We start from the raw sequence: 26,431 nt of genomic DNA on the forward strand, positions 1-26,431 counted from the left end.
TAAAATCGACTATGCATTTAGCCTAAGCTAACAAAATAGCTAAGGTAAGAAATATTTACCATTTTTTCTTACCTCCCTACCTTTCATTGCGTACTTCGCTTGAGCTTGGCGTTGAGTAGAAACGGGGTGTTGGGCGCAAAAACCATGAAGCCGAGTCTTCGGTACTAAAGTAAATGTCACATACTTGCACAGCCGCTCCTACACACGTACACACTTAAAAAGCTGAACTACATTTATTTATGGTATAGTGTAAGTTGTGCATTTTTTTCCTTTTTCGCTGCTCTAAATCTACATTTCACCGTTACAGTCGTTGATTACTGCGTTACAATAAAAAGCATGTAAGGTCTCTTGTGCTGGATGAGTCGGTTTGATGGAGCACCACCGCAATCCACCACCCAATTGCGCCAGTTGAGCTGTCAAGCCAAATTCAGTAGTTGTTCCGTAGGGTGCTGTTGTCTCTCTCTCTCTCTCGCTCTTATTCTTATCATTGTAGTTTCATCACCTTTTGCCTCTGTAAAAACTATCAGTTGACTGTTAGTCTGTTTGCCTTTCGACGCTCCACTGCATTTCGGTTTCCCTTTTTAGGCGTTTTCTCTTTGCTGCGCCAGTTTTTGGAAGGTAGGTGTGCTGGCAAAAATAAAGGACCCAAAAGTGTGAATACTTTTAAGAATCCACCCACGTTATCATGTATTTCGTAGTTTTTAAGGGTGCGCTATCAGTTAGCCGGGGCAACAGAAAAATTGTATATTTAATTTCATTAAAATATTACATTTTAACCAACTTGAACGGTTAAATGACAGGTGGAAAGACGGAAATCCTTTTACGGGGTATATCTGCGATATAGAAAAGGACGGGCTGATTACGTTAATTTTGACATTGCTTAGGTATACTCGAGAACATATTTTGGAGCAATTTTATGTATAAATAATATTCACTGATCGATATATTCGGCAAAAAAAATAAAAATAAAAATACAATAACGAAAATCATATTAAGTAGTATATGGCATTTAGGGTTAGTATTGGCTCGAATTCATCAATTTTTGCCAACACCAAATGCCACAGGCTAATATGGTAAAATGCTCCCGAGGTTTCATTAAAATACCTCACATACCATCTCCAATCATATGGGATAAAGTCAGCCGGATGTTCGAAAGTCCTGATATTAATTATATGGAGCCTCGGTAAAGTTTCCGCCCAATTTTATCCATTTTAGACACAAAGATACAATGTTATGATTATTATGTTCCTTTAGATAACTCTCAAATTGGCCGTATAAAGTCAGCCGGAGGTTCGAAAATCTTTATATTAGGTACATATATGGGGGATAAGTATAATTGACCCGATTCAAACAATTTCTTGACATACACACATACTATTATCAGGAAAGAGTCCTCTCTGAATTTCAATTATATATCTCATTTTTGCTTGATTGTGTGAATTTGGTTAAAATCGTTCGAGCAGGTCCCGAGATATGAATTTGCTTCCAATGGTGGGCGGTTCCACGCCCCTTGCCCAATTTTTGTTTTGGATCTTATAAAGCTCAATTGTGTCATCCTATGTGTAAAATTCAACGCCTCTGACTGCTTTATTTAATGAGTTTACCCTTGCAACATGTTGCTACAGAGTAGAATAGTTTTGTTTACCTAACGGTTGTTGGTATCACCTAAAACTAATCGAGATATATAGATATAGGATTATGTATATATAAATGATCAAGACCAGATGAATTCCGGGTGACTTTGTCCGTCCGTCCGTCCGTCTGTCTGTGCAAATTGTGACTTGAGTAAAAATTGAGATATCTTTATGAAACTTGGTACACGTGTTCCTTGGCCTTGGAGTTCATAGATGGGCGTAATCGAACCTCTGCCATGCCCACAAAGCCACATTTATCGTAAACCTATAAAGTGCCTTAATTAGCACTAAATTAAGATATAAAGATTTAATTTTACATCCGAAATGGTCCGAGAGGACTTTATAGGAGTCGGGGGTCAAAATTAGAAGATGGCCTGGCACCGCTTACATTTAGGTGGAAACCCACTCGACCGTTTTTAACCAAATGACACAGTGTGGAAATGGGCGATATCGGACAACGGCCCCGCCTGCTCCCCTTATTACAAAATTTTAAATTCCTTCTGATTCTTTCACCTTTCAGTATACAAATTAAGCACCAATAAATGTATCGGGATAAAACTTTGCAAGAATACTTGAATCAAATCAATAATTCCTTTAGTCCCCATGTACCTAATAGAAATATTTTCGAACTCATACACTAAATATAAGATTTTCAAACTTCTGATTGACTTTATACCGTATATATCGGTCAATATGTAAGATATCTTAACAAAATTAACCGAACGTTTAATACTGAAAATATGTGATATTGGTCTACGAATTACTTAAACCCTCATATACCGCATTTAATGATTATCGTTATTCTAACAAACCCAATGCTCAATATGTCGGTCAGTGTATGAGTTATATTATATATTTATAAAATTAATTAATTAAAGGAATTTCCGCGGATTTGATCCTTGCAAGTTGCAAGAGTATGAAAGGTTCGGTTACTACCCGAACTTAGTCTTTTATTACTTGTGAAATATAAAGTTTTGCCAGCACCTGAAGAAATTCCCCGGGCTTTGATTCTTGGCAGTTGCAAGAGTATATGGTAAAATGTTCGGTTACACCAGAACTTAGCTTTTCCTTACTTGTTAAGGTTAGAATTGTTCAGAATTGAGGCTCCCAAAACATGTATAACTAGCTAAGTGTCAAAGTTTCTCATTGTTTAGATCATAGCTTTTACTTGTTAACATTTCTTCTCAACAATCACTATGTATTTTTGCTAATTTAATTCATTGCGTTTTTTTTCAGGTATGCATTGATTAGCTGAATAAAATATACTTTTGTATGTAAGTATTAAATGAAAAATATAATTTGTGTAAGACAATACAAAAAAGGTTCTTAAATTTGCTACTTACCGATCCAAACAGGTTAGATCGCCGAAATGGCTGGAAAAAACATGAATCTAAATTCCGGTACCGTAGAACCGGCTGTCGTGTGTGTCTTAGGACTCCACATATTACACTAACCCAATTCCATTCAAAGCTAACACAACTTTCCTTAAGGTCTGACCCGTTAGATGACTTCGATGATAGTTAATTTGCGCTTTCTACCAAACGGTTTAGATATCCTTTATAATAAGAACAACGAGTATGGTTCTAAAAGCTGCGTCTTTAAAATAAATTACCATCGTCACATCAAAATTGCCAATTCAATTGCAAAAAGTTCTTTTAAAGTTGCACAAAAATTTTAAATAAGATTCTGTGCCAATTTCCGCTAATCACTTTACAGGCTCATTCTTCATGCTCCCATTAGGCCAAACATTGTGGTAATTTATTAAATTCCCTTTCTGCGCACAACATTTAAATGAAATTATCTAAATTAAGCCGCAAATTTAACTAATTTATGAAAAGTCGCAACACAAACAAAAATAACACAAAGATAACATCAGCCACACCAACAGCGACAACAACAACAGGGAGACCTGACTTCAATGCCCCAACATTAAAGCATAATTTTCGTTTGCCTTCAATTTAATTTGCTGCAAATGTTGTTGTTGTGCAGTCAAGCAGCAGGCACACCCAACCAGCAGATACATAGAAACTTATGCACTACATACACACATATACATATATACTATATATAATGTAATAATATATAAAAAGTTTGCAGTAACGAGCCAACAAGAATCGAAAAATAAAATGAATGGGCAAAAACAAAAAACTAAAGGAATATAAATAAAATACATGAATAAATAAATTGCGATGTGGGAAAGAAAGTAATGAAAAAACGGAGCTTGTGTTTGATATAAAAATGGGCACAAAATTACTTTTCGCTGCGGCAGCACACACCAAATACATATAAACGGACACTTAGATATGGAAGTATACATAAATTCGGTTCTTATATACCTTAAATACATGCTTATTTATATATCATACATATAAGCACACAAATGCATTCTGGCGTTATTTCTTGTGTTAGCAAGGATCTACATAGGATAACAAATGCTTGAATAAATGTAGATTGTTAGGTAGAGACACACATCTATACATATATATACACTCATACATACAGGTCCTGCAGAAGAATGTGCTAAGGAAGCAGCAGCGTTGCTGCCGTTGATGCTGCCTTCCGACAAGCAACTGCTTCGGCTCTGGATGTGGGGCAGAGGCCGTCTGATAAGAGTTCTTTCCTTCTATATGGCGCGTGGCGCGCAGCGCGGACAAGCGCTTATTTTGATATCTCCATGTTGTTAAAAGGCAATGCTGACACATGACGGCGACAGCGACAACGACGTCTTCCGTTTCCTGTAATGTTTTACCCAACATAACATCCCCATTCCACAACTACTGCTAACCGCATTTCAGTGCCCACTTCAACGCTTTCACCGTCAGCTCTTGCTTGCTTCCTTCCATTGTTGTTCTTGTTCTTTTTTCTTCTACTCATTTCATTCCTGGCTTAACAGTTTCGCTTGTTGTTCCTCTATTTTTCTCAGTCTGTGCTGGTATGTGCACGCACACTTGCATAAATGCATTCCTTGGTATGTACACTGTGTGCGAAATATAATTCATAGCAAAGTACTGTGTAACAGCTGCATAAATACATTTCAGATAAGCTATTCCATTGAAAATGTAGAAGTGTGGGTGTGATTAAGAATACATCTCATGTTAATGATTAAAAGTTGGCAGATAAATATGTATGCACGTGCTTGAAGCTACATTAAAACAGTAAGTCGGCAAAAAATTAGTGCCAGCCACGCAAAATGCAGTTATTAATTGTTCGGAAAGTTGTTATATAACCCAAAATATTATGATGTAGTGTTTTCAGAGTGGCATCGCGTGATGAAAAGTCAGGCGGTAATTTGATACATATCTCCATTCTTTTTACTTTGATAGCTTTGAAATAATGTGTGAGAAAGAAGTAAAGTTATCGAATCTGTTTGTTTTTTTATAAAAAATTTTTAGCTATAATTCGATACGTTAACGCACTTCATGACGAATTTTGTATTTAAAAGCTGCACATGAGGTGAGGTCAGAGACATGAAAAAATTACAATTTGAAATAATTATTTTTTGTGAATAAATGGTTTTATTTTAGAGAAGTAAAAACATAGTATCATTAAATAAGGTTTCGACTTGACTTGACAGAAATTTGAAAAATAAAATTAGTAATTTAAAAGTAATGGCTGTTAGTGTGGTTCCAGTGGTGGTGACCATCAATAATCCTTGAAGATTCATCTAAAATCAATCGGACAAAAAAAAAATAGGTTTTTCATTAGAAAATCTAATCCCGGATCGATTTATTTGTTTTTAAATTAACAAAGTGGCGGCCTCAGTAATATTTTTTCCAAATTTTCGGGAATAAACCAACAGTTAATTGTTTTTAAAAAATGAAATTAAATAAATCCTATGTGGTATTAGTTTTTCATGGTTTTAAATAGCTGTATTTTATATTGAAATCTAACGAGCGGTTTTCCATGTAGTCACCAGGTCAAAAAAAGGGACATCCCTGCAACTTCTAATTTCATTTCTTCGAGCTTTTTTTCAAAATTTCTATTTTTGGATTTCTCACAATCTACTGGTTCGATTGGGTCCAAACTTACACGAAATTCAGGTGCAATGAAACCAATGGAATGCCGTTTCGTTTATTCAAACCGGTTGAGCCGTTTAAAAGTTATGAGGTTTACATACATCCACACACACACACACACACATCCATACATCGACATATACATACAGACATGCGGACATCATCGTAGAAATGTTCGGGGAAGCTTCCTCGACCCTCAGCACGTTGAGATCTATTGAGAACACGATTTTTGCAAAATGGGATGAAACCAAAAACTTCCCGATTTTTAGAAAATTTTCAATTTTCTTAGCGGGAAGTTAAAAATTAAAAGTAAGATATTCATCGATCCGCTTGATGCACCAGAGGAATCGCATGTGAAATTTGTATTTATATCACATTATCGCCTGTTAAAAGACGCATTTGGGTCTTAAATAACGTTTATTACGTTTTGTAAAACCTCTTAAAATATCTGTATTTGTTTTATAAACTCATTGATTATGACATTTTGAGTTTTATTCTAATGTTTTCCTCCTAATGAAATAAAGTTAAATGAAATCGTAACAATAATATAAATCAATTTTTTAAGTTACATTTCCAATCTGTCCTTTTGCTTTGTTTTTGATAACAAAACCGATAATTGTTTCCCGTAACACCCAAAACCGATACAATTTCTGTTTCGAACGTCAAACCAACAATATCTGAATTCATGACACCTACTACATTTTTCTATCGGTTTCAAGTCCGACAACTATTAGATTCTACAACACCCCCAAATGTATTTAAGAAAATTGACAAAACATCGATTTTTTAAAAATTCTGTAAACTTGATAGATAATATTGATATCTTTTATCTGCCGCCACTTTCTCTTTAATTTATTTTATTTCTCAATCTTAAATAATTTTTCTATTAAACATCTCGTAAAAAGTTATTGCATTCTATTGCCTGTATACTTCTTAATAAGCCAAATATACAAATGTACATATAACCATAAATACATATGTAATATCAGTTGTGGTTTTGAATGTGAAAATGTTTATTCTTCTGTTTCTACTGGCAGCAAATTTTCCTTCTTTTCACCTCCATTTTTGCCTCCTTTTTACCATTTATCTAACACAACACAAAATGCTGCTGTCAGCATTGAAGACAACAACAGCAAACTGAAATGTACCCAACAGCAACACTAATAGCAGCATCAGCAACATTTGTGAGCAATGGAAAACTAAAAAAAAATTGTAAAAAAGAAAAATGAGTAAACAACAGTAAAAGCAAATGAAGTACCATCAACTCTTTGCTCCAGCACTCGCCCGTTCGAACCTACTCGCTGTGTGCAATGCGTTGTATGCATCATCTATGTTGCTCCCCCTCATCATCCAACGTCGCTGCAGCCGCAAGGAAAATCAGAAAATCGATATTCACAGCTATGCTGGCTTTTATATGCATGCGCGTTCGCTTGCTTGTGTGTGCATTATTTTATGTACCATTAAAATTTGTGTATTTGTATTTGTCTATGTACTACATAGAGTATAAATATAAATACATTTATATACTTACCTGCGATAAAACCGTTAGTTTCACATACATATGTATATGCTTTCATTTTTTGTATAATTCCCCACTAATCGTCTGGCCACCACTGCATTAATGTTATTTGTATATACATATGTATACTATCAGCTTACATAGTAGATATACATAGTATGTATGCCCGTATACTAAATTCGTTGTTTAGCCACCCGCCTGACTCGCCGGTATTGATGGTTTTTCTGCCAGGGTTGCCACTTTCTAAATTGCATTTCTATTTATGTTTACGTTTTGAATCTGGCTAAATTTTGATGATCTATTTCCTATTATTTTATAATACAAATAATATTTTCAGTCATTTCATTTTCTGATGAAAATAAACAATAACGTGAAAAAACATTAACTTCGGTTGCACCAAAGCTAGAATACCCTTCACGTATAAAAGAGTTTCGTTTCAAGAACTTGATAGTGATAGTGTATGGCAGCTATAAGTATGCTTAGTGGTTCGAAAATTTATTTAGATATAATAACATTGCCTTGGACAGTAATCCATGCGAAATTCCGTGTAGATATCTTGTCAAACAAAAAAGTTTTCCCTACAAAACCTTACTGTCGATCATTCAGTTTATATGGCAGCTATATCCTATAATTGTTGTTGTAGCTGCAGAAAACATTCCTGAGATAAATTTGAAGAATGCTGCCGAGTTGAAAGTCTTTGGCCGGATAAAAATGAGAGTCCGTTCCGGTTACGTGGACCCGACTTGCTGTCAGTTTTATAATGGAAATGTCTACAAAAATTACTTAAGTAAAAATTGCTGATAGGTGTTTGATAGTAAGAAAATCTAGAGAATATCAACTCAACAAATGAGGCAATCTGAATATTAGCTTATACTTTAATTTAAAGTGTTCTATTTTGAGAATTGTGTTTTCAGTATTTATGCTTAATATTTCAGATTTCATGCAAATTCATGAACGTGGCTACTCTGCAGCTCTTTAACACCACTACTAGTTACAGCTGTGCAAATATTTTCATGTATCTCCTCAGTGTATGCTGTGCTACTAGTCATTGGTGCGTTAGCCATTATTATTATTGCTTTTTTTGTTGTTGCCATTCCGCCATCACAGTCAGTAGTCAATAGCCAAGAGCCAACATTCCACATACATAAATACATATTTTGCTTGTTTAGTTTCACCGACACCACCATTTGCCCGACGACCCCATTCAGCAGCAAAGCAGCGCGGCGCCGATGTCAGCGACGTCACTGTTTTGTTCGCTGTTGTGGTAGTGATGGTGTTTAAGTTAACGGTGAATATACTGGCAGGTCTCCTCACCCACCGGCACCACCATGTATGTTTGTGTGTGTGTGAAAAGTATTTATATTTTGCCTCCACGGATCCAGCGCGCTCTGTAAATTGTCCGCGTTGTTGCGGTGCTGTCAGTGCCACGGCATTGTGTTGCCGCAGCTGCGTCAGGTCAGTGGGTGGTTGGGTAGCATTACGACTACGCTTCGGTTGCTGCTGTTGATGGCGATGACGACGACGATAATGTCGCAGCTGCGTAAGCTGTGTGTTACGGGTGGGGCGGTGGCTGGTTGTTTTAATGCTGTCTGCCTTGTTTCTCCCTTGCTGCGCACAGTTGCCTACTGTGTTTCTATTATATTTATAACACACATACATATGTAGCGATGTACATCGCTGTGGTGCCTGTTTTTCTGTTCGCCTCCGAGCGTTGAGCTTTTGCGCTTTCTGCTTTTATTCTGAGCTATGTTTGCTGCCCCCTTACCAATCCAGCGTCTCCTCTGCCATCATACATATTTTATGTTTAACTTGAACGCTTGTGTGTGCAAATCGGGTCGACGGCGCTCGGGCTGCAGGCAGCGGGTCTACTGGGTGTGCATAAAAATCAGCAGTAGTTGCAAGTAAATCCTTTTCAACCCAACTACCATTTCTCCCAACCCTATTTGTGTTATTATTACTTTGCACCAAATTCTTGTCGCACTGTTGTTGTGGTTGTCCCAACTGCCGTTGCGTTACGATCGTCCCTTGCGCTGAGCTTCAGTGGTAAGCCTCCATTTTCCATTTTCGGTGGCATTCATTTCACACCGCATCACATTGCTTCGCATCGCATCGCATGGCATGGCATCGCATTGCGTTACGTTCCATTTCGGCTGCTGTGCGCCAAAGTAATATGGCCACTATCCCATTTTTCACGTTGCCTTAAATTTGACGCACAATAATTTTCGTCCCTTATTATATTTGATTTTGTTGTTTTTCTGCGGCAACCCAGTTGTGTGTTTTTAACGCAGCAAATTTGGACGAAAATGTAATTTAATATATGTGTCGTGAACTGTATTAAATTTATAGCAAGCAGTTTATGCCTCCGCAACATTTCTAGATTTTTTATGGCGAACCTTCTTTATGTCAAATGTGTATTTTCGGAACGTAAACGATTTTTACTTGAATAGTGTATCGAATAGTATCTCGTACTTTGACAGTAGAAACGCAAATTTCGCCAATATTCATGTGATTTGTAAGGTTATATTATATGTAGTTCTGTGCCCCAACGATTGGTTTAGATACTTTGACTTGTTTAAAAACTTTTTTGCGGGATACTATGTTTTAAAGCCTTAGGAAAACGTTTGGTACGTGCTCTTTTCTTGGTTATTAGAAGAAACTGGAAGGGGCTTCTTTTAAGACCCGGTTCGAAATATCTGTAGCTTAGGTTTAAAGAGCTTTACCGTTTATATTTCAGAATTATAGGATTTGAGGTAGACTGCCTTGTCCACTTAGTCTTGATGAACCAAAAAGTTTAGGTTTCGAAAATTTTGATTATATATTCGTTACAGCAATTTTTCAGAGCGGACCACTATAACATTAGCTGCCATACAAACAGAATTATCAAAATCCGGTCTTTGTATGGAAAACTTTTGTTTTTGACGTGATATTCTGGCATGGATTATTATTCAAAGCAGCGGTACAATCTCCGAAGAAATTGTTTACATCCGACTACTATGGCATATGTATATCTGCCATTCAAACTGACTAATCAAAATCTAGAAAAAAATTTTTTTATACCCTCTTATGCTATTGTAAGAAATGTTCCTGTAAAGAGTATTATAGCTTTGCTGCAGTTGAAGCTCACGTTTTTACTTGTTTTATAGTAATTTTGTCAAGTATACTGAGTTTAAATATAAAATACATGCGTTAGCTGATTTGACAGCTGTGCTCTATAGAATTTTATGCTACTAAAACCGCCCTGTACTAATATTGCAAAATTGTTCCTTCCTTTCAAGCATTTTCCATTGCGATTTTCTCTAGCGCCTGTTAGTTTGCGAAATCCAGTTCATATACCAACATTCAACTGGCTTTATTTTCATTCTTATAATTTAATTTGAGCATGTAAAGTTAACTCAAATTTATTTACATATACACACGTAATGGCATAACGTCGCAGGGAGACAAGCATTATTAGTGTAGTCGCCTTTAAGACAGCCGCTCATTACTTTTCTGCCGAAGAGACATTATTCTTTGCCAGTGTTCGCCAAAGCCGCTCTATATCACAGTTCCCGAGAGTGCACACATAGAATTGAAAGCGTTACTGGCTGTACATATATATACAATATATATATATGTATATGTGTGTGAGGTGTGTCTTGAATAAATTTGAAAGAACGTAGCTCGAATGCCGAAAATTGAAAATGACATTCCAGCGCTCTGACAGCCGTTGACTCCGCTGCTGCGCTGCGTCGATTTTTCGAATTTTCGGTTAGTTGGTTTCCAAGTGAAATTGGTTTTGAACTTTTGAGTTGTGTTCTAGAGGGTGGGGTGGCTGACGTCTGCTGGCTGCTTGTTGCTGTTGGCGTCGCAGCGACGCAGTTTCGATTTGATTATAATGCCTGTCTCGCTTGGTTGTTGTTGTCTTCAATTTGCTGTTGTTGTGGTTACTGTTATCGCCTTTCGGCAACCAATCTGCTGCTGCTGCTACTCCTGGTATGTGTGTATATTTTTGGTTTTACAGCGCTCTACATCATCTGGCCTTAAATTTAAAGCAGACAGGTACATAACTTTTTACTCAACGTAACTCTAAATTTTGTATGTGTAACTATGTATGTACAATATATGTATATGTATACGCATATATTATATTCCATCATATTATGGTATGTTTGTCTGTTTATATTTTGATTCGAGTATTTTCAGAGACCTGCAGTGCCGGCGCTGTCAAGTACTTATATATAAACCCTGCATATCTTAAAGCTCGATAATTCATTCATTGAAATTTCAGTGGTTGTAGCTTTTCGCTGTTGTTGCAACAAAATTTACATTTGCCACAGCAGCTGGTAGCATTAGATAGCTACCCTACTCCCATCAGTAACATTCCGCTATACACTGTTACTCGACTTGTCTCTACTCATTTTCTCTAGTTCACTTCACCAGCTTCTGGTGTTATTTTCATCACCATTAGTTTGGTTCAATTTTGTTTGCGGACTCATATACAATTCAAATTTATTCCATTTAATTTTTGTGCGCTTTTGTTTTTGGGATCTGTTTTTGAAGTTTCAATTTTGTTCTTGCCTTTCAATGTGCTAGAAATAGAAATTGAAGTGTTGAAACACAGATTGTTCGAAGAAAATTTATTACAGATATACCATTATATCAACATAATCTTATGCTAAGAGTCTTAACGTGATATAATTTAACAACATATTTCTTCAAGATCAAAAGAGATCAGTTGAACTTTTTCTGTTGAAATTTATTTCCTCTCTTTGCTTAAGCAAATTTTTGGTTCAACATCGCCCTATTCTGTTTGTAAACAAATAATTTTTAGGGCGGAGAGTGTTATTTTAAAGATGAGGAGCTTATCTCTCGTCATCTTAAGTACATAAAATCTAGTTAATATCAAATTCAATTCAATCTTAACATTTCCTCTTCCTTATACGCTGTTTAAGAAACAAAATCCAACCTATTAAAAAAACGTTTCCAAAACAAACCCGAAGCATAAAACGGAACTGGATGGATGTATCCATGGTATTCTTAAAAGATATTATAACATTGAATGACTTTTGATTTTTTTTTATACCTTATAGGGTCATAGTGTAGGGGTAAGCGATGCGTTCTACTTCTTCGTAAGGCCTGACTTTGTTTTCAGAATCTGACACGATATATAAAGAGTATTTTTCTGCTTACGGTCGTTTGTCTGGTCCGACAGATTTTGCAGTTTAATCCTCCCATAAAAGGCTAAATTATACTCGCCAATTAAATACCATATATATAATACACACATGTATACAAAATGTACGATTTTCAAATCCTATAATATTCTACAGCATTTGATTCCATAATAACAAGTTGAAGGGTTCCTTGCTTTATATAATATAATGTTTCAAATTAGGTTGAGTGACTCAAAGAAACCCCAAGAGAAAACTTAGTAATAGAAGCGCCGGTATACAACGCAAAGGTGGAACTATTTGGGAAAGACAATATTTTTTCTTATTTTTTTTTTCGAGTTGGTTGTAAGGACACTAAAAGACTTTAATAATATACTTAATAGCTTTGTGGATTTGTATAGGAACGTGACCTGCTCTCATTGGGCTGTGGGTTCGAATCCGTGCCAAAAGATAATCTTATGCTAAAAGTAAAGTTTCACATAAAAATCCAAAAATTCTAACAAAATGTGAAGGTCGAGCTACGAAATTTAAAAATAGCCAATGCTTTAAAGTTCTCTAAATAGCACCACTTGCGTCCTAGCCCAACAAAATTTTGTGCTGTAAACTTAATTAAGTCGTAAGTCGTTGCTGTTGTTGTGCGCTGCGCCTGTGGCCGACGTTAAGCACTTTGAAAGAACTTTCGCAGAGGCAACAACCCAAAACTGGAGGAAAAAAATGAATTCATTGTTTGACATTTGAAATTAATTAAAATGCTACAGTGCAATGCAATAAAGAAAGAGCGTCCAAAAATAAAAAAAAGCATGAAAAAAGTTCAGAAAAAGTCAGCTAACAAGCTAAAGAATAAATAGAAAAAAGAGAGAAAAAAATAAAACAGAACAAAATAAACACACACTGCCAGGCAGCCACCACCCACTCCTCCGATCCACTCATCAGCGTGCGCCCACTTGAGTTCAGTTCGGACTATTGTTTTAGCAGCAAAGTTTGCAAACAGCAACAACAATAACAAACGCAAATGCGCCGGTTGAGCAGCGAGGCCACCAGACTGCGTGGCACACCCTGGCGCTAATCGCTCGCTGTCTTTCTGTGTGTGTTTGAATTTGTATATTTGTGTGTGCTTGTCATTGGAGCAAACGTCATTTCCTCATAAAAATGTTTTGCAAATATTTACACACACATATTATATCACTACTCGCATTTTGCCCCAGCAACGGACACCGCTCGACAATGCATTTGACTGCTCTGTATTATGTGCTTATACCGTTATTTTTGATATAATTTAATTTTTTAATTTCATTTCGTTTTGATTTTACCCACATTGCTCATTTTCACATTTTAATCCCTTTTTGTTTGGCAAATTAAATATGAAATATGAGCCACCCAATCACACGCACACAGACACCCTGTAAAATGTGAAAGCGAGTTTCATATAATGTAAATGATGAAAGGCGCACCAAAAATACTTTCATTTCATTAAATTAAAAGTTATATGCCAAACCCTGCCAGCCGCAAGGCGGCTATACAATTGAATGGCTTTTCCTGCGGCTCACTCTCAGTCATAATCATAACCATAAAATATGATATACAGACGGGGAAAGTAATATAAATTTCCACTGAAATTAAACACAATAACCAAGAAAGGATAAAAATTTTTAGAACATAAAATAAATATCTAAAGATCAGTCTTGATCATTTCCCTTCCCAAGTAGTCAGCATTCAAACATTTATAAATTCAAAATTCTACAGCTCAATTATCAGTTAGCTTCACACTTTAGTGGTGAGACATAGGTGAAATGCTCATAAAATAGGCATGCTAACATGCTTTTGCTTCGAGGCAAAACATATTGTATTTGCCAGCTTTATACTTTATAAGTATATGAAATTTTCCTTGGGCAAAGCGGCAGAGGTTAAGGCACTTAAGCCTTAAGTTTTGGCAAAATATCTAAGGATCTTAGATCTGTTGTCAATAGTTCTCAATAGTCTACAGGACTCGATCATCAACCATCTATGAAGGAAAACGAAGTCTCCCTTTTCGCCATTTTCTTAACAGTTGATCTATTGTTAGTGCAGATAATTCCCTATTTTTAGAATACCCTCTTATTAAAATCGGAATAGGAATTTCTTATTTGTTTTCTTTAAGAATACGTAACACTATTTCGACGTACACACTTCCAAAGTAGTGAGAACGTCTGTTTTTAATTTTTTGTATTCTTTGCGTTGTCTTATTCAATACAATTCTCGTCTTTTACCTCCACTTTTGTTTTTTTGTTTTTTGTTCTGCATTTACCAAAACCATTCACTAATTGTCGACATTAACCAATCAACTGATTATCATCGATTAAAATACCTATTGACATGTTGACTACTAAATTCAGCACGGCCATTTGATGGTAGTCTTAATTTATTTAGGCAACTGGATATTCTGGGGAATACGGATCACGATAGCCATAGTATTTCCAATTATAGATTCGCGCTAAAAGTTGAGCAACGCCTACTTATCACAGCTTTTTCTGCTTAAAGCAAAAAAACATAAGCCGTAATGACCAGCAAGCACCGACTATATACATACTATACCCGCAGTTTCTATGCGGCCAAGTCCCCAAGATAATTTCCTTTACTACCATAGAGACATGCACTACTGCAGCTGCCAGCTCTAAAGAAATCCAAACCCCTTTTGGGTGGCTCCAATGCCGTTAATTATTACAGCAAACACTCTACGTACTATATATAGTTTTTATTGTTGCTGGTGTTGTTGGTTTTGTTGTTGAATCGTTTGCTGGTTTTATTGCCTTCGCTTTGCATTCATTGTCTGCCCTTGATTTTATTGATTTTCCTCTCTCAAAATACGTAACTTTGCTTCCGCTTCGGCCGGTTTTGCCTTCCCCTCTTAGCAAGACACACCTTCATACACAAGCGCACGTTATAAACCCAGCTAGGCAAACGCACTCTCTCATGCGCCACACTCGCGTCAGCATTCCCTCGCCTGTTTCGACACTTGTTTGCAGTTTTCGCCATCAAAAGCAATATGACGCTATGTGCGGGCTCCGCAAATCACTTCCCCCGCCCCACGACTGCTTCCACGCACGCTTTTTGTTTCAGCCATCAGTTACAGGCACTAACTGACAACAATCTTGCCGCCAGTGTATGGGTGTCGGGAAAAGGACCTCCTGAAAAACCACACAACTCGACCCGAACCCACTACCGGCCGGTCTTTGTATCAAAATTCCTTTCCAAATACTATGTGTTCTACTGTATATATGTATTTTAAACTTAGTATATAAGTTCTTATTTATTACATCTACAAATGTATATGTATGTATATACATAGCTAATGTTTTATATACCAATATATGTATATACGCTGGTTCTATGTATACCCGAGCGCTTGGGGGATGTCGTCACACCCCAACAGCACAAAGTTTAGGCGTCGCAACGTCACTCGCATTCCTGATATTCGACGCCCCAAGCATTAGTGATTTGTGTATAAATAAGCAAATGTGTCTTTGCGTTATATACCATCTAAGTATATATTTACTCGGTACATATGTATATGGCTGCTCGTGTAGTTGCCATTTCTGTATACTCGAATTCGGTTTGACTCTCGACTCGTCTTCGCTCGCTCATTGTTGAGGGTGTTTCGGCTGTTGCCACTTACTTCGTTGGGCGACTTTTTGGGTGGCTTGGTTTTTATTGTTGTTGCCGTTGCTGCTGTCGTTGTCGTTAAGTGCTTTAAATTATTTTCGGTTTAAGCGAAATGCTGTAAATTTCAATTTCACTCGTTTAAATTTTCGTTTAGTCTTTAAACGCGTGTGGGATTCAATGAAATTTTAGGATTTTGTACGTAAGTTTTTTGAAAGAATCTCAAATATAAAAAAAATTTTTTTTTAACTACAGTCTAGATTTATTATATTTTGAATTTATTTTACTTAAGTTCAATGTTTTCAAAAATTTGTTTTGTAAAATAAGTGATTCTCCTTGAATTTTTTCACTTGACTTTTATGATGTGTGAAACATTGGTTGTCTCTTAGACTGACCGAAATAATAATAACTGAGGTTTGTACTTCCAAGCAACCACTCAGGAAGAACGTTTGTCTAATTTAATTTATCTGGGTATTAAAAGTCTTTATCTGGACATTGTGCAAATAATAACGTCGGATTAAAATGTCTAAACAAAAGTAGATGTTTTGACCCTATCACACTGAACAATGTTAGTTCAACTTCAGCCTATTTTATAAAAAGCAAATTCTCGTCAAAAGGCCTTGGGATATTTATTTGTATTGACTATTTACGTAACATTAAATTAGATTCCATTCTTCGAACGAGAGATAAGTACTGATAAACGGCATTAGTTTTAAACACCAATAAATCCCCCTGCCTTACTTTTAATACATACTATGAATATAATTGTTAATTTGTCGAGATATTACTTTGCTACAGACCGCAAAATCAAAATTCAGTATTTTCTGGAGCTTATTTAATGTTAGACCTTATTTAAACATCTTCTGAAATTTATTTAGAATCTTCATTATTTCAAACACCAGAAGACTAGTCGAAAATGAATCCACTTTTCCAAATTTTTCTTGATTGACATCATTTAATAACGTAACATGTTTCTCTTTAAAATCAGTGTTTACTTAAATAAATGCCTGTAAGACATATATATAATGCAGTTAAAAGAGGTAAAACGTAAATTACTAGAGTTTTTGTCCCTCAAATTAAAGAGATAACTGTATTACTCGGAAGTCCGACATATCATAGACACCATTTATTAATAAGTGGAAAAACTTGTACAGTTAGTTGATAGAAATATTGTAGATCGAGGCTTGTATCTACAATTCATAAAAAACTAGCTCCCCGCGAACTAGTTTCTACGTTTTTGAAATATCAATGTGAAATTTTTTTTTTCTCACCAAGAAGCTGCTCATTTGTCGGAACCGACGATATCGGACAACTATAGCATATAGCTGGCATTCAAATTGGTCGATCGATTGCTCTCCAAAGCATCGCTACAATCGCCGAACATATTGTTCAAATCGGCCACTGTAGTATATAACTGCCAAATAAACTGATCAATCAAAATCAAGATAAAGATCTTTTTATACCCCCTGCTATAAAAAATGCACATGTGAAGGGTATTATAGATTCGATACCGTTGAGGTTTTTTTCTTGTTCCAGGTTTTTTTTTTACTACTTTTAAAGTTGATTGTTTTTGAACCAACCTTGTGGAGTTTACATGTATGTTCTAATTTTAGCGAGTGTTCTTTTGTCGCTTAGTTAGAAGTGATCGCTGTATCGGTGTGAATGAACGATTTTCTTCGAAGAGAAAATCCAAGAATTTAATATAAATATAAGAATCAGTATGCATATAAAAACACAATGCACATATTTTAAATAAATTGTAAGATTTTAAACTAAAAAAATGTTTTTTTTTTGTTTTCTTACCACATTTTTGTACTTTTATACATACTTGTACATACATTCATCCATTCATATATACGCTGACTACACTCCTATATTCGCTTTATACATTTATTTATACAAATTTGCACTAATTTCGCCTCATTTCGAACTTATTTTCAAGTTTCTCCAATTTATTTTTCTTACAGTGTTAGCAAACTTTTTTTTATGGAAAAGTGGCTAAAACAAGCAAACAAGTTCGAAAACTTTTTGCTTACTCATTTGTTTTGAAGTTTGTGTGTAAATAGACGTTGAAATTGTTACACGTGCACAAATATTCATATTTATTTGCTGGAATTGAAATATTTTTGCGCAATTTCAAAGTTTTTAATGCTAACCGCATTTCCGTACTTTTAAACAGTTTGAAACTATTCAACTCATTTAAAATTTTTTTCTAAAGAATAATTTTAAATAAGAAATAATGAATAACAAATTGTATATCAAAATGTATCAAGATTATCTATAAATAAATACCTATTCACAGATTCGAACAGAAGTCCAATAGCTTTAATTTAGGGTAGAACTATAGACATATGTACATCTACAGTGTTACCTAACTAGGAGCATAAACTAGTTAAATTAGGGCAACGATAAGCCAGAATTCCGAAATTGTACGTATTTTTTGCATGCAAAAGCAAACAATCACGTTAAAGTTAAGTAAATAAATAAAAATAAAAGAAAAGTTTTAGTTTGCCACAAAATTTGTAACCCCCAAAATTAATTGTCGGATACCCTATAAAATATATACAGCAATGATCAGCATGATGAGCCGAGTTGATTTAGCCTTGTCCGTCTGTTTGTATATATGCAAACTAGTCCATCAAATTTTAAGCTATCCATTTGAAATTTTGAACCTGTTCTTTCCTAACTAAGAAGCTGGTCATTTGTCGAAACGGCCGATATCGGACTATTATAGAATATAGCTTCTTGTTTTATTATCTATTTCTTTTCGAAAGCGCAAAAATTAATTCTTCGTCCTTTTATAAAAATAACTTATTTATTTATAATAAGTACTTTGAATATATTGTTTTAAAGTTTGTATTTATAATTTAATTCAATTAATTTTTTTTTTATAAATTTACCATTTCTTCAAGTATGTATTAAATTTGAATAGTATTTTTCCTTTAAATTACTTTTTACTATATTTTTATTATTAAAATTTTATTTAATTTTTAAATATATTGTTTTCATTATTAGCCTTTGTTTTTATTGCTTCTTATTTATTGATTATTTAATTTTTTTTACTATTATTAATTTTTGTAATTTTTTTAATTATTTAATCTTTTTAGTTTGTTTTTATTACTTTTATTTTTATTTATGTTATTTTTATTTACTACTTTTCATGCATTAATTATTATTATTTTTTTGTTTAATTTTCAATTTATATTTCGTGTTTTTTATTTTTGATAGTTAAAATAGTTTTAATATAAATGTATTAGTGTATGTTACTGTGTATCCAATTAGTTCACACCAGAAGGTTATTTGTAATAGCAAATAAATAACTAGTATTAAAAATAATGTTTTTTATTGATTTTTTTTTTCGTCTGCAAACTAACTAAACTCATTTTTGTTCTTTTTCCTTGCAGGTATGTTCAAAAATAATCAGAGCTGTTTGGCATAAGTAAGAGCATTGTTAACGCAAAAATAACTTTGTATGCATATTATTTATACTTCCTTCCTCGACTTCCTTAGGGATAGAAGTTTCTAACAGGTATTTACATTTAATTAATTATGCATACATACACACAATTATGTACATATCAACTACTTTTTATTAGAACTTTCATTCCGGAAATCAAACTAGTGCGCCATTGCATTTTCCGCTGCTAATTAGGAAAAGTTGAAACAGGTAACGCAGGTGCGTACATACATATGTAGGTACATTCATACACTCGGCAGAAAAACACGTAACTATGTGAAAATCGCTCAAAATTTTAAGAAAACTACAAAAAATCCCTTTGCACTGACACGATTCGAAAATTAAAAAAACAGGCAGCTTTTAATAGTCAATTCGCACAAAGGAAGTCATTCATATCGACGATTCACTTAAACAGGCCCCGGGAGTTTTGACATACGGTTATTTTGTCCGATGAAAACAAGTTTTGGGTCTTTAGAATCAAAGGCCGAAAGACGAAGAGCGAAAGAATTGTGTCTTAGAAGTGACTGCTATTCTACAGGATAACAACCCGAAGCATACAGTACAGACATAGTTAGGCTTTGGTGACTCTACAACACCTATGGGATTCACTGGAACGTAAAATACGCTAACGCACAATTACCTTAAAGGATATGATCACGGTCTATCTATTAAACTTTAAGAAGAATTTAGTGGAAGAATAGCTCGACTTATGTACCCTCTACGCAGACTTTTTCTAATTGATTTTTTTATTCGTCGACATGTTTTGCTATGTTATTATCAAAAATTTATTTTTATTTTCATAAACCTACATATTTAATATCCTTTAGTGAACATCTAATAAATTGGTTTTTTTAAAAGTATATAAAATTAATTTTCATAACGATTTACTTTTGTTGGTACCTTTTACGCATACTTTTTCTGCCTAGTGTATGTGCGTTTTTTTTATATTGTAGAAACTGTAAATACTAAGCTTTTTGTATATATATTTCTATATCCGGTATGATGTTGTTGTCATAAAGCGCTGCATAGCTAAAATAACAGAATTCGAACTTTACCACCCCCACGCTAATGACGTTTCCTACCCCACTCCGCCCACACACCGTTATAATATTGTCTACTCAGCTGGTGTTTGCCTTTCAAAAAGCATTAACCTACTTTCGGTGTGGTGAGTGGACAAATTAGCAATTGCTTGGTACAGAGTTGCATTTACTGTCTTGTGTGTATATAAATGTGTATGCGTGTGTGTGTTTTGCTGCGTTGACCCATTAAACTAGAGCAGCCAAATTAACCGGACACTACTAGGTACCACCCAGCTTTAAAGGCCACTACCTATTGTGGTTGTGTTTACAACATTGAAAACAATTTTTCGTCAAAAAAAGGTTCTCGTTTAATTTGCAACTTACTCTAGGCCGCTAGTCCACGGGACATGCACACTTTGACCCTTCAGCGTGCGAATGCATTTTCCTCTCACTAACTGTCCAAGCGTGTGGAGCCAGTTGTCGTGCATGTGGCATGTGACCAGTGTTGTGATTTTGGCACATTTTCAGCGACGAAGTCTTCAGAAACTAGCACGCCAGACGCCTCAATAGATTTTGTCCGACTCTAGAACCCAAGTTCAGCCGCACACGCTGTGCAACGCCGTCTGATAAATGTCGGAATTGCGTGTTCGAGGCAGTGATTATGATCGCTCAGCGATACACTGACACATATACGCATTGAGGAGCAGACATGGCGGTAACCCTTGGCTCGAGGCAGTACGTGTTAGTGGAGAACGGGTATATTTAAAAGTGCAACATATGTAAGGCACGCAATTAAGCGATTGACCTAAAAGCCGATGAAATTACCTTCCAGACTGCTGCTCACACGAATACATTTTTTTTTTACAATTTTAATTTGTTCCGTAGCAGGCATGCGTGAGTAATGCTAAATTTAAAGGAAATTTACTAAAGCTTTAAAACCCTTTTATGTCGTAAAATTTTGGTTTCTGAATACTTCAAGTTATCATTCCATTATTCGTTTTTAAGGAAAATTGGTTGATCAGCGGACAACTAACTACAGTTCTTTGGCTTAAGATCCCTGATATCCAGCGTCTGAGGTACTCCTTTAAAATCGATCATACTCCATCAACCACCGACCTTTGCAGTTTGGCATCATCATATTTTACTTTCTTTCTTTTCCTTACAGCCCTATGTCAAATGCCACATGACGAATCGAAGCTCGAACACTATTACCATATTTCGGAGATCTTATCCGTATATATTAGCTTTATGTAGCTCTATAAGTCAACCCTATTGCTCGAGAGCTTCGAATGGTACTGTAGAGTACATTTCTTACACCTGAACCTTAAAATAATATTACTTCGAAAGAGAAAGTAAGCTCTCTTCGCTGCCGTTTCCTTTAATTTTGGATACTTGTATAAACTCAGGTTTATTAAACACCTTTGCTTTACATAGTAAGAAATAATACTGCTAGGTATAGGCAGCTTGGTCAGTTACATCCGACAAATTTAGCGTTACATAGAAAGTGTACTACATCTTCCATTGACTGTTTTCACCTCTACGTCTCTAAGCCATGCTTCGTTTATTGGAATGATATTGAATGTCGGTCTCTATTACATTTTTCGACAATATAAACCATTAGCTCGTAATTTTGAAGTAGTATTTTTGACAATTTCGACACATCTATTGAATCGTTTTCGTAATTTTTCGCTTCGAAAATGAAAGCGTCTACTACATTGTACGCTGAATTCCGTTATGAAGTCTTGGTTCCAACGTGAAAACTTTTGTTGCTCAATATCGGCAACTTCTATTTCAGTGTTGCCCTTTCTCTAAATCAGTTTGAATATGGTAAGGACTGAATTCAATTGACTGAAATTATTGAAATTAAATGTGATTGCAACAAATATTGATTTTTCTTACGTCCTCAGCAGATGTGTTGCCGATAATAAACTATTTACTCAATGAAAAGAGGGTGAAAATTGCTCGTAAGGATTAAAGCAAATATGCAATATTTTGATTTTTTTTTTGCCGTTTATTGTGTCTACCTTTTTTATTCGATGTGGTTTTGGGTAGCGTGAGTATCTTCGTATTTCCTCACATATAGTTGTTTTGCGGTATTGTATATAACGGTAATAGACATGTGATTACAATCGTAATAACAGTATTTCTATAGCAAAAGTAGGAAAGCCACAAGTCCATGCACATAAACAATCATATGTGTGTCTGAAATGCGGTAAAGTTAAAATTACAAAAATAATCAAACAGTCCATCAGCCGGATAAGGTGGCCTGAGGTGAAAAAAAGCAGTAAATATAAAAAAATTATTGCATGTGAGTTCATCAAATTTCAGTTCGGCCTTTCCCTCCACCAATGTAATTCAATTGTGGCGAGTTTTCCGTGCGTAAGTGATGTCATCAATATAAAATCCAATACTTTTCATGTAATGGCCGGTAAGATACATACATTTTCTACGCCCCTAAGCTCTTTTTCATAAATCTGGAATGGCAACCCAGGATATTTTGTTTACATTCACTCGACGACGAGTCGGTCATTCATTCACTCACAGACACATCAGCACGAGCACAACCCAAACATAGATATTTATAATATATAATATGAGCTCATATGCATACGTCACCCTTTATGTTCATGACTATAAAATCATGTGAGTGTATGCTATGTTACTCCAATGGATTTACTCGTATAAGGCTCCATTCTACCTTTCTAACTTTTCAGTGTTTCTACAGCCAGCCGCTTTGTCTACATTTGCCTGGCAGTTTCTATATATCTGTCTGTGCTGCCTCTGCCATTCGTCACACAACTGACGGCTGCTAACTTACATATATCAGACATTCTCTCCTTCTCTCCACTACTGTTTGCCTCCGTAGGTTATTCATTTTTTATTTAATTGCGAAAAGCCATAAAAAAGGTCGTTGGCCACTAATGACTGCCGTCGAAAGCTGCGAATAACAGCAGTCGAAGTAGAAAATACCAGCACAATAATTGTAGACACAACGGAGTAAGAAAACATGAAAACGTATAAAAGGCGGACTTGAAAAATCTCATAAAATCAGTTAGTAGAAATGCAAGTAGGATTTCTACATTTCAAGGTTGTCTTCAACCACTGATCGCTTTAATGAACGCTTTAGTTTGTGGTAAGATGAAGTAGACTGTGGAAAAATATATAATAGAATATATTTATAGTATCACTAGTCTTTAAATCATCGTATTTTTTTTATTCTGGAAATAAAATAAAAAATTATGTTCGACCCTCAGCACCTCTGAATCAGAATCATTAAGTTTCTATATAGCTTTGTATAGATTGTGAATCCTAAATGGATTTGAATAGAGCTTAAGCTATGTTTCTACACAAGGCGATATGATAGGATTGATGGTTGAATTGTAGAGTTTAGATTCCCTCTTCTAAAGATCCCAGAAAAGCTAAAGTATTCAGCTGTTGGGACTGGCAAAGAAAATTAGTTTCAGCGCACCGGAAGTAAGAGGGTATAAAAGATATGTACTTGTGTTACCTTGTAAAAAACATTTTCGTCTCCATTAAAAGGCAGTTGGACAATTTTGACCCAGCTGGACTGTTTTGTTTAAGATTTTATAGTTCCACTCTATGGTCAATAAAAATTATTAACTAAAAGATAATAGTGAACAGCCTTGTGATACACAATATCCTGTGTATAAAAAAATTAGCAAAAATAATTAAATTCTTTGATCTTTTTATGAGATTCAACATAAAATGCGACAGTTAGACAGTCAAATGCCGTTGAAGGTAGAGCTAAAAGTTGAACTGTGTCTGCACAAACTGAAAAAAAGCGCAAAAAAATGCATACAACAAAGTGGCAAAACCAAAATAACAATTCAGTATGTAGGGGAAACTTAGCTTGCAGAATATTGTTAACACATACAAACTTTATATACCATTAGTACAGACAGAGTCGCGTGGAGTATATAAAGGCCGATAAACCACAAAGTCATGCCACGCAGACACGCAATGCGGCATTAAAACCGGGAACAGACGCTGATTCTTTTTATTTTACTGTTTTTGTTTTTATTTTTCGTTTTTTATTTTATTTTCATTTTATTTCACTTGTGTTACTGTTTTCTTTTGCCACATGTTAAATTTATATGCGTACGTTCATAGCTCCAGTGGCGAGCTTAATTCTTGCTTCGGGGAAAATTAAGTTTATTTAATGCGCATATGTAGTAAGAGTTTGAACTCAGAAATGAAAATGAGAATGAAAAAAACTCTCCGCGAGCACTTTAATTATAACTTCATTAAATATTTATATTGTTGTAACAGTTTTCTTGGTGTATTTCTGCCGTTGTATTCTACCGCTATGTCATTACCCTTATGTTTACGGTTTTGTGTTTCTACTTACTCACCGTCTTTTTTGGTTAATCTGTTGTTAATGTTATATTTATACCCTGAATGGAGTATAGTAAGTTTGCCACAAATTTTGTAAAGCTCAGAAGGAAACGTCGGAGACCCCTTAAAAAGCTATAGACCCGTGGAATAAAGCTGCCTTCCAAACAGATCGTTCAAAATAAAGTTCTTTAATGGTAAACTTTTTTATTTGGCAAAATATCTTCACGAAATCTGACATGGATTATTCTCCAAGGCAACGTTAGAATCTCTGAACAAATTGTTTAGATCGGCCTCAATAGCATACTTGTATAGCTGACATACAAACTGACCAATCAGAATAAATTGTTGTATGGAAAATGTTTATTTGTGAAGGGTATTATAGCAACCGAAGTCAACGTTTTTATGTTTCTTTTTTCTTATGCATCACAAACTTCTTCCACGCTCGTTCTTTTTCTCCACAATTCCCAAATTTTGTAAATTTCTGTTCGCTGAGTCAGCCGGCTAATCGGCAGTGTCAGTTGGCTTTAATGCTATTTTACTGTTACTTTTATGTTTATTGCTGTGACATAAATACTGCGACTGACATTCGCCGACTCTTTCGAGCATTGCCTTCAAATCCGCACATGTCATATTTTAGTTTAACTTCAGTAGTTTTAGATTTTTTTTTTGTCAATATCATTTTTTTTCGGATGTATACATATGTACATAAATATTAATGCTTGCACTTAAGTCATTCGAATCCCACAATTTTTAATCGGTCATCTTCATAAACTACAAAACCAAAATGTGCAAAACAGCGTCAAATAGTCAGTTCAATCCTGGAAGAGATTATTCTCCAAAAGGTTTTCATGTGTTTCTCCTGCCATTTTTCCATCGATCTTTGTCAACGAAACCACCCTCAACGTAAAAAAGCTTCCCAAAGTAAGTGACGATCCATGATGATGCAGATTACTTTTGGTATTTTTCAAAACTAATTGATAAGGCTACCATTGCATGAAATACAAGTATGTTAAACTACGATTACAATTCCAATCGTCCAAGAGCTGTGGACGTTCTTAGCCATATTCGATAACATATTTTAGGCATATCACAAAAGACAGATATGTAGTTCCTAATATGGCTGAAGGTGTCACAACGAATGAGCTTCTGATCTAAGTTTAGCCCAAATAAGGGTAAATTCATAAGACTAAAATGGATCTTCTCCCTAAGTGGTCTGGTCTCCACGAGATTAATTAAAAATGCCTAACTCTCGACCTTATGTGCTGTCAATATATGTATTTCAATGGTAATGCTCTTTTTTCGCATTTATTCACTAGTTTATGGGCTGAATGAAAGTAAATATTTTTGGATTATTATAGAATTCGTATACGCTCATTTCCTTGTCGGTTTCTTCAACCATTTTCACAATTTTTATGGTGTTATAATGATTTAAAAATTTACTATCAAGCGCATTCAACCGTTAATCGAATCAGTTTGTATTTTTGTATCGAGATTTTTGGTACCTCTGATTTTTTTCCAGTGAGAATAATTTGATTTACAATATGGGTTCATGAACTGACGTATATTATCATTATAATTTTTTATATTTATTTTGCTGTGCCTCCGACCCATACGTATTTCTCCGATTGTTTTTTTGTTTCCTCT

The 26,431-nt window shown here is 35.1% G+C and overlaps 1 protein-coding gene across 6 annotated transcripts in view; it reads left to right on the top strand.

Annotated features, from left to right (window-relative positions):
* The window catches only part of gpp (DOT1 like histone lysine methyltransferase grappa), a 107,987-nt gene that overhangs the window by 10,122 nt on the left and 71,434 nt on the right, over positions 1-26,431 (top strand). Inside the window, exons 2-3 of one of the 6 annotated variants that reach the window (XM_070107091.1) lie at positions 2,871-2,908; positions 19,360-19,484. The exons of the other annotated variants lie outside the window; for them this stretch is intronic. The gene's annotated coding sequence lies outside the window, so the exon portion shown is untranslated. The remainder of the gene's footprint in view (positions 1-2,870; positions 2,909-19,359; positions 19,485-26,431) is intronic. 6 annotated transcript variants of the gene reach the window in all.

This window comes from Bactrocera oleae, chromosome 2, assembly GCF_042242935.1.
Source record: "Bactrocera oleae isolate idBacOlea1 chromosome 2, idBacOlea1, whole genome shotgun sequence".
Lineage (NCBI taxonomy): Eukaryota > Metazoa > Arthropoda > Insecta > Diptera > Tephritidae > Bactrocera > Bactrocera oleae.